This window comes from Dama dama, chromosome 18 (assembly GCF_033118175.1).
Source record: "Dama dama isolate Ldn47 chromosome 18, ASM3311817v1, whole genome shotgun sequence".
Taxonomy (NCBI): Eukaryota; Metazoa; Chordata; class Mammalia; order Artiodactyla; family Cervidae; genus Dama; species Dama dama.
The window spans coordinates 62,106,791-62,117,014 of NC_083698.1; the positions used below are offsets into that span (position 1 = coordinate 62,106,791).

The 10,224-nt window shown below is 38.9% G+C and overlaps 1 pseudogene; it reads left to right on the forward strand.

The window, feature by feature from the left end:
• Positions 1-207: 207 nt before the first annotated feature.
• LOC133072821 (mitotic spindle assembly checkpoint protein MAD2A-like) lies at positions 208-1,430 on the forward strand (annotated as a pseudogene).
• Positions 1,431-10,224: the final 8,794 nt, after the last annotated feature.

The following is a 10,224-nucleotide window of genomic DNA, read 5'->3' on the forward strand; positions in this document are numbered from 1 at the left end:
AGGTTTCTGGTCACTCCATTGAATCATTTACAGAAGAGCCCAGCATGTCTAATCAGGGGGCACTTGAACTAAGCAATGAAGCTTTGACTTTCAAACTATGGAATTAAAGGTTGACTTATTTCTTATCTTTATCATATTAAACAAATATATTTTAAAATATAGGGGGTCTAGAGGCGCTCCGCGCCTGCGCAAAGGGCGCGACGGCGTCCTGCGTCGTTCCTTTTTAAACTAGTGGCGGGGAACTGCTCCGGAAGCTCCTGGCGTCGCTGTCTGCTGGGTGGAATCGCGTATCGTCATCCGTGGGCCTGGCAATGGCGCTGCAACTCTCCCGGGAGCAAGGCATCACCTTGCGCGGGAGCGCCGAGATCGTGGCCGAGTTCTTCTAATGGTTATACAAGTGTTCAGTTCAGAAACTGGTGGTAGTCATCTCAAATATTGAAAGTGGAGAGGTCCTTGAAAGATGGCAGTTTGATATTGAGTGTGACAAGACTGCAAAAGATGACAGTGCACCCAGAGAAAAGTCTCAGAAAGCCATCCAAGATGAAATCCGTTCAGTTATCAGACAGATCACAGCTACAGTGACATTTCTGCCACTGTTGGAAGTTTCTTGTTCATTTGATCTCCTCATTTATACAGACAAAGATCTGGTTGTACCTGAAAAATGGGAAGAGTCAGGACCACAGTTCATTACCAATTCTGAGGAAGTTCGTCTTCGTTCATTTACTACTACAATTCACAAAGTAAATAGCATGGTAGCCTACAAAATTCCTGTCAATGACTGAGGATGAGATATGGACAATAATGTACTTGTAACTCTCAAATGTGGTTTTCCTTCCAGATCAACTATAGTTGGTATGTCTTATTTCATTGGTTAGTTTTTAGATGAGGAAAACTTAACATGATGCTTTACTGAATCTGTGCAAAATTGTTCCAGTTTTGGTACCTATCTGACTTTCCATAGGGTTGACGTAAGTTACTGCACAGATTACATCAGTACTGCAGTGTTACTTTCTTTCAAGGTAGTAACCATAGGTGGAAAAACTTTTGCTAAATGCCTTTCTAAGTCAGGCTTTTGGACAAGTAGCTTGACTCAGAATGTAGAGAAATATTTAAATATAAAATAGAATAAAAGAAATACTAATATTCAGAATCTTCATTTAGATCCTGAAAGTAACTAATGATAATCCATAAGTAGTGAAATATTGCTCTTTATTGGGTCCTTTTGCTGTTTATTTCATTTGTATAGTTTCCATATTGAAAAAATGTCCAGTTATTTGAGTTTAATTTATGTAACTTGAGTCTATAAAGCCGTGGGTATTCCCACTCTTCAAATTGTTGTGATACAGAACTCTTAAGAATGTCTTTTCATGTTTTATAAAATCAAGCTTTAAATGACAATGATGAAATAAAGTTAAATGTGTATGCTTTAAATTTGTATTAAATTTTTTGTATTGGTGTGTTGATACAGTTAAGTAGTTATGGATTTAGTACGGCATATTATTTCTTGTGCCTACTATGTTGTAGGGAGGGCCTAAAGATACAAAGTTGAGTAAGTCTTGAGGTACTTTCAATTTATTGGATAAGCTTTAATTAAACCTCCTTCACCCTATAACAGTAGATTTAAAATAAACACTGTTCTTTATGTAAAAAAAAAAAAAAATAAAATAAAATAAAATATATAGGCTTATTATTACTAAGAGATTTAGTGATGGAGAAAAACCAAAAGCACATAATCTCCAATGCTAAATAAGGCTCATCTGCTTTTCTTGTTTCTCAGCTTTCTTCTTCTTTTGCTGTTTTTCCTTAGAGGATAAAGACAAGGAGGAGAAACACACACACACAAAAGAAAGTTGACATAAAATAATTGTTCAGAGTTTAAACCTTCTTCTTCATGATCCTACCAGGATGATATGTTATTTGGGTTTCATAACTAGAGTTCATGCCTCTATTAAAAGGAGTTCAAGTTCACTAATGAATGAGATACACAACTTGCATCAATCTCAATGAGAAATAAACATCATAATTGTACTTCATGTCTCAAGCCTAAAAGAGAACAATCCCCCTAAAGAGTAGGGAATATGTCTCTCACCTGTATTTTCCTTTAGTGTTTTGTTATTTTGGGAACTTGGGTCTCCACAGACCCCCTCAGAGTACTTTGTGTGGGTAACTGTTTTTCTTCCTTCAGCGTTCCCAGCATGAAGGCTGGTTGAACAGATCAGACAAATCAATCACTTTTCTCCCAGAATTTATCCTGAAATGGCTCTCTTCATCCATCACGGTGAAGTCTCTGCTTTAGTCACTCCATTTCACTCTCTAAGTCTTGCCAAATTTGTTCTACTGCCACTTTTAAAAGTTAAAATGAGGGAAACCTATGATTCAGAAAAAAAAATAGTGACAAAGATTTCTCAACTTTATATTTGGCAATTGCACCTTTTTGCTTCTGTTATTTACAGGAGGGGTGAGTGATGGAGGTGGAGGAAGACAGGAGCTGAGAATGCAAAAAGGCAATACACTTTGGCTCTCATTCGTATTGTCTCACCAGAAAGGGGACCAAGGTTATGTGAGGTAACAACCCCAAAAGGTTTCTAAAAGGTTTCTATTCTCCAACCAATGTAAAGGTGCACATCTCTGTAGAAGACTTCTGGGGTTTGATCCTAAGCTAGGAAAAAGTAGAGAAACTAGAGAAGAAATATTCTATAAAGATCGGTGCAGAAAATTACAAACACAACATTGATAACTGTTAACAGCTAGGGAAACAGGAACCAAACTCTACCCAAGAGCTTATTTCAAAGCTTGTTCTAACAGTGATGTCTTTCATCTGAACAATATCTTTAAGTGTTATTTTACGTGGATTATCACAACAAACTTTTTGACATTGCAGGAAATAGATGTAATTGCTAGTCTTGGATATGGAAAAGCAGAGAAGTTAGGTGATGCACCAAAACTCAGCAGTGACAGAGTTTAACTTGGACTCAACTCTTTCAAAAACCAGTTCCAAAGACACATGTACCCCAGTGTTCATTGCAGCAATGTTTACAATAGCTAGGACATGGAAGCAACCTAGACGTCCATTGACAGATGAATGTATAAGGAAGTTGTGGTACATATACACAATGGAATGTGTGTTAGTCACTCAATCTTGTCCGACTCTGCGATCCCATGAACTGTAGCCCATCAGGCTCCTCTATCCAAGGAATTCTGCCAGCAAGAATACCAGAGTGGATTGCCATTTCCTTCTTAGCTCTAAAAAGGAATGCATTTGAGTCAGTTCTAATGAGGTGGATGAATCTAGAGCCTATTATACAGAGTGAAGTAAATCAGAAAAAGAAAGACAAATATTGTATATTAACGCATATATATGGACTCTAGAAAGATGGTACTGATGGTACCCTATATGCAGGGCAGCAAAGGAGACACAGACATAAAGAACAGAATTTTGGACACAGTAGGGGAAGGAGAGGGTGGAATGATTTGAGAAAGCAGCATTGAGACATTACCATATGCAAAATAGATAGTCAGAGGGAGTTTGATGTATGACACAGGGAATCAAAAGTTGATGCTCAATAACAACCTAGAGGGATGGGGTGGGGAGGGAGAGGGGAGGGGGCTTCAGGAGAGAGGGGACACATGTATACCTATGACTGATTCATGTTGATCTATGGCTGAAAACTATCACAACCTTGTAATTATCCTCCAATTAAAAAATAAATAAATAAAATACACAAAAATGTAAAAACCAGTTCCATGGTCCTTCCACAGTAGTAAAGAACCTGCTTGCAATGCAGGAGACATAGGAGATGGGGTTCAAATGCAGGAGACATAGGAGATGGGGGTTCGATCCATGGGTTGGGAAGATCCCCTGGAGGAAGACATGGCAACCCATTCCAGTATTCTTGCCTGGAGAATCCCAATGACAGCAAGCCTGGTAGGCTACAGTACATAGGGTCTCAAAGAGCCGAACATGACTGAGGTGACTTAGCATGTATGCATGCATAGTTTCTTTGTATTTTGTTGCTTGAGGAAACATTTGTCTAGGTACGAGCACTTCAGCCAAGGGTCCCAGGTCCCAACCTGTCTCACATGGCCTGTGGGACAGAAAAAATGCAACAAATGCTGCCCCAGCTCCTGGCAAAAATGACCTGACAAAATAGAACACAGACTTCGGGGCTTGAGCAAGTAGAAGCACAGCTTGCTGCTCATCTGATAGGCACCTGGTCACCATGGTTGAGACTAATAAACAATACGGTCCTCCTGCCACTGCTGAGAGATGGAGCAAACCATATACCTCACAGAGTAAGGCCACCCGGGGCTGGAGGGGTCAGGTACTCAGTATGCTTATGATTACACTGCTAGAATCTGCAATATCAGCAAAAAGAATGCATTCTTAGATGAAAAAGATTATTGTCTTTGGGAAAAGAGAAACAGTAACATTAAGCGGGATGGTGAATTTCTATCATACAGTTATTTAAAATTCTAAGCACTATTATTTGTGTTATATAGCACTTAGAGAGTGATAGAATTAGGATAATTATATTAGGAATATAATCACGTAAACCATCGGATAGCTTCTCCCTACTTGTCAACTGTTATCAAGAACCTGCCGTTGGTCCCCTCTTAACCTAAACCCCGATTCTGTATCCTTCTGTATCCAGACTTGGACAGAAGGAATTGAGGTTCCACAGTTTTAAATTCTAATAGGCTGTCCTGAACATCCAGGCTTTAGGATGATCAGGCCAGCAGTCCCTATAGATGATGGAACCTGTACCTTTGATCGTCTCTTTCTAGTATTTGCTCTTCAGTGCTCTCTATCCAAACACAGGGCCCCTATCTCTCTGTGAAAAGAGGCAGTGGGCTTGACATTTGGTTCAGCTCTCAGGTCCACGTGGTGTTCTGCCCCACATTGCTCGGGAGAAACTAGAAGGGAGCGATCAGAGCTCCACTAGGCTCCTCAGTGTGACTCCCTGCTAATGATGCTTTTCCAATCAGAAGGGAGTAATTTTCCTCCACCTCATTATTTTCCTGCCTAGCTTTCCACCCTTTGAAGCTGAGTCTTTCCTTCCGTTAACAACCAACCGGGAAAGAGCACTCTCAGTACTCTGCACTAATCCTGTCGTTTTATAGCCTGACCTCTGACCAACCTTCTGACAGAAGTGATTTCTTAAAGGGGCACTGCCTGCTTTTTCCAAACATATAAGAAGGTCTAAAAAGATTGGGTTTTTTTTTCCCTTCTGAGGTCTCCTGCAGAAAATAATACACACAAAATATTGTCTTTTATTCACATGGTGGGGTGCCTTTTTACACTGTCTCTATGTCTGGGTCCACATTGTGACCTGGATGCTTGATATTCAGAAACCAGGAAATTAGCATTTCCAACTGATACTAAACACAGCTTAATCATTCTAATCTTCTAGGGCAGGATTAGCACTTGGTAAACACATAGGGTCCTTTCTGCATACAACATAAATGGATCCAGTTAAACATTTATTGAGTACCTGCTGTATGCCAGATATTGTAACAAGTGCTATAATGAGAGCTGTGGGGGTCAACAATATAACCAGGATTTATAATTTTATAGAGCATGTGCCTTTACATAGATATACAGTCATCCCTCAGTATCTACAAGTGATTGGTTCTAGGACCCCTGCAGATACTAAAATCCATGGATGCTCAACATACTTAGATAAAATGGTGTAGTACTTGCATACAGCTTATGCACATGCTCTTTAAATGCACATGCTCTTTAAATCATTTCTAGATCATGTCTAATGCCTAGTACAATGTAAGTGCTATGTAAATGGGTGCCTGTGCACTACAAATTCAAGTTTTGCTTTTTGGAATTTTCTGGAATTTTTTTCCCAAATATTTGTGATACACGGTTGGTTGAACCCACAGATTCCAAACCCTCAGGTATGGAGGTCTACTTGTACATAGAATTCTTAAAGTTCATAAAGTGAATAAATACAATATGGCCAAGTGATGGAGTAAACATCCCAGAAATTCAAGAGGGAGAACACTGGGAGAACAGAGGGAATCCATGATTCAGATTTTCTTTCTCATATTTTCTTTCTCCTAAGGTTTTCCCAGATCCAACAATAATTCTCTCAAACTTTTCAGTGACTCTTCAAATCTTCTATAAAGGTATAGCATTTTCCATGGTCTGGAATCTGTATTCAAATTGATAAACAGGTTTATAATATTTGAAAATATTTTATTTTATTTTATTTGAATTTAAGATGGGGTAATTAGCCATGTGGGCTTGATGCAATCACATGAACCCTTCATTTTTTTTGTTTACTTTTTTTTTTACAGATTAATCTTTTTTTTTTCATTTATTTTTATTAGTTGGAGGCTAATTACTTTACAAAATTATAGTGAATAATATTTGAAAAGATTTTAAATAGGTTCATAGTGAAACTTTCAAGGAAATATATTCTTAAAAGTCATAAAATATTTTTAAAATCATAAAGCACAAATAATATTATGGTGCAGGGTTAGAAATATACAAGTAGTACTTGTCTCATCCTTAAAGCGAGATTTTTACCATTACTTTACTAAAACCATGAAGCTTAGATTTTACCAGGACTTTTTGAGCAATACTATGGAAGGCAAGACTACTGAAGTGGGTTGTCATGCCCTCTTCCAGGGGATCTTCCCGACCCAGAAGTCAAACCCATGTCCTGCATTGCAGGCAGATTCTTGGCCACTGAGCCACCAGGGAAGCCTGTGTCACAATAAAGTGTGTCCTATAGCACCTGGCATTGTGCTAATGGGGGAAAATAAGAAGCTGGAAGCTGGTAGTGGGAAATCCTTCCAATTATCAGATCTGTATAATCGTAAGTGGATATTTCAGCCTCATCCACATCTGGCCAAATGGAGTTCTCTTCTATCAAGAAGGCTTCTGATAAAGCAGCATATTCAAGTATAAATGAACCACCTTTTTTGATGCAATAATATAGACAGAGCTAAAAAGACTATCACTTTACTGCCATTTGTAAAGTTATTTTGAAATGTTGAATAAGACAAGTGTGAAATGACAAAATATATGTGAAATGTATCTTTCTTGCTAATAATTAAGTTTATTTGTAAGCACACACACATACAATTTGGATAAAAACAATGGACCATTAAACAAAAGTGATATTGTGATCAATTATAGTGGAGGAAAGACTGGCTTAGCTTTCTACTCTATTAAAAATTGTATTACTAAATTGCTGTTATATGAAGGATTGGTCAGTGAATATGGAGCAAAAAAATTGTAGGGGGAAAGGTATTTTTACGTTGTCAACCTTCCCAGGTGATGCTAGTGATAAGGATTCCACCTGCCAATGGAGGAGATATAAAAGATGCAGGTTCGATCCCTGGGTTGGGAAGATCCCATGGAAGAGGGCATGGCAACCCATTCCAGTATTCTTGTCTGGAGAACCCATGGACAGAGGAGTCTGGCAAGTTACAGTTCATAGGGCCACAGAGTCAGACATGATGAAGCAACTTAGCATGTACTCCAGTTAACTATTAAAAATATTGTATGAGTGTGTATTTTTGGATTTCTTAATGTTTGTAGTATTTTCCAGCTTTTAAAAAAAATCTGTAATGTGCTGTGATTTCTTTTCTCCACCATAAGTAAACACTTATTTTGGCCCTAATTTTGTCATTTTTATTTTGCATTCTTTATATTAAAAATCCTCTTCCCCACCCTCACCCCCATCATATAAACTCCAGGTTCTACAAACCTAGGTCTGCCTCTGGGTTCAGGGATGGAACAAATCTGCCAAGGTGGGCAGTCTTCAGCCTTGCAGGTAGGATTAAATCCAGAAAGTCAGTGACAAGCAGAGAATTTAAAGGGATAGGGAAGGTATTCTTTAAATCAGACTAGAAGGTATGAACACTGAGTAAAAGTCAAAATAATTCAGCCTAATAGAAGAGTCTAAATAGAAGACAAAAAGAAGAGTCAATATAAACTAAGAAAATATTTGGCTAACAGATAATTTAATAGAAATATGCTTTGTTTTCTTTCAAGTCCATACATGAGCTGAATCAGTTCAATAAAATATCTAGATATACTTGTGTGTTCCAAAGAATAGCAAGGAGAGATAAGAAAGCCTTCTTAAGTGATCAGTGCAAAGAAATACAGAAAAAAAAAAAAAAATAGAATGGGAAAGACTAGAGATTTCTTTAAGAAAATCAGAGATACCAAGGGAACATTCCATGCAAAGATGGGCATAATAAAGGACAGAAATGGTATGGACCTAACAGAAGCAGCAGATATAAAAAGAGGTGGCAAGAATATACAGAAGAACTCTACAAAAGAGATCTTAATGAACCAGATAACCACAATGGTATGATCACTCACCTAGAGCCAGACATCCTGGAATGTGAAGTCAAGTGGGCCTTAGGAAGCATCAGTATGAACAAAGCTAGTGGAGGTGATGGAATTCCAGTTGAGCTATTTCAAATCCTAAAAGATGATGCCATTAAAGTGCTGCACTCAATACGCCAGCAAATTAGAAAACTCATCAGTGGCCACAGGACTGGAAAAGGTCAGTTTTCATTCCAATCCCAAAGAAAGGCAATGCCAAAGAGGGTTCAAACTACCATACAATTGCACTCATTTCATGCACTAGCGAAGTAATACTCAGAATTCTCCAAGTCAGGCTTCAACAGTACATGAACCAAGAACTTCCTTATGTTCAAGCTGGGTTTTAAAAAGGCAGAGGAGCCAGAGATCAAACTGCCAACATCCACTGGATCATAGAAAAAGCAAAAGAATTACAGAAAAACATTTACTTCTGCTTCATTGACTACGCTAAAGCCTTTGATTCTGTGGATCACAACAAGCCATGGAAAATTCTCCAAGAGATGGGACTACCAGACCACCTTTACCTGCCTCCTGAAAAACCTGTATGCAGGTCAAGAAGCAACAGTTAGAACTGGATATGGAACAATGGACTGGTTTCAAATTGGGAAAGGATTATGTTAAGACTATATATTCTCACCCTGCTTATTTAACTTATATGCAAAGTACATCATGCGAAATGCCAGGCTGGATGAAGCATAAGCCGGAATGAAGATTGTCAGGAGAGATATCAATAATCTCAGATATGCAGATGACACCACCCTTATGGCAAAAAGCAAAGAACTAAAGAGCCTCTTGATGAAGGTGACAGAGGAGAGTGAAAAAACTGGCTTAAAACTCAACATTCAAAAAACTAAGATCATGGCATCCAGTCTCATCACTTCCTGGCAAATTGATGGGGAAACAATGGAAACAGTGAAAGACTTTATTTTCTTGGGCTCCAAAATCACTGCAGATGGTGACGGCAGGCATGAAATTAAAAGATGCTTGCTCCTTGGAAGAAAAGCTATGACAAACCTAGACAGCATGTTAAAAAGCAGAGACATTATTTTGCCAACAAAGGTCCATCTAGTCAAGGCTATGGTTTTTCCAGTGGTCATGTATGGATGTGAGAGTTGTTCCATAAAAAAGGCTGAGCACTGAAGAATTGATGCTTTTGAACTGTAGTGTTGGAGAAGACTCTTGAGAGTCCCTTGGACTGCAAGGAGATCCAACCAGTCCATCCTAAAGGAAATCAGTCCTAATATTCATTGGAAGGACTGATACTGAAGCTGAAGCTCCAATACTTTGGCTACCTTATGCAAACAGCTGACTCATTGGCAAAGATCCTGATGCTGGGAAAGATAGAAGGCAGGAGGAGAAGGGGATAACAGAGAATGAGATAGTTGGATGGCATCACTGACTCGATGGACATCAGTTTGAGCAAGCTCCGGGAGTTAGTGATGGACAGGGAAGCCTGGCGTGCTGCAGTCCACGGGGTTGCAAAGAATCGGACACCGCTGAGCGACTGGGCAACAACAACAATACTTGCCTGTGCGCATGCTCAGTCACAGTCATGTCTGACATTTTGCAACCCCAAGAAGTGCAGCCCACCAGGCTCCTCTGTCCATGGGATTTCTCAGGCAAGAGTATTGGAGTGGGTTAGCATTTCCTTCTCCAGGGGATCTTTCCAACCCAGGGATCAAAACTGCATCTCCTGCATTGGCAGGCAGGTTCTTTATTACTGAGCCACCAGGGAAGCCCTTAAGTATACAAATCCTTCAGTTAATCAGATACAATCCATTTACTTTTTAGGGCCATTTATTATATTTACGTATAGATAATTAATATACAGTCCTTCAATTATAACAAAAACTTTTTTTTTTAAAGCA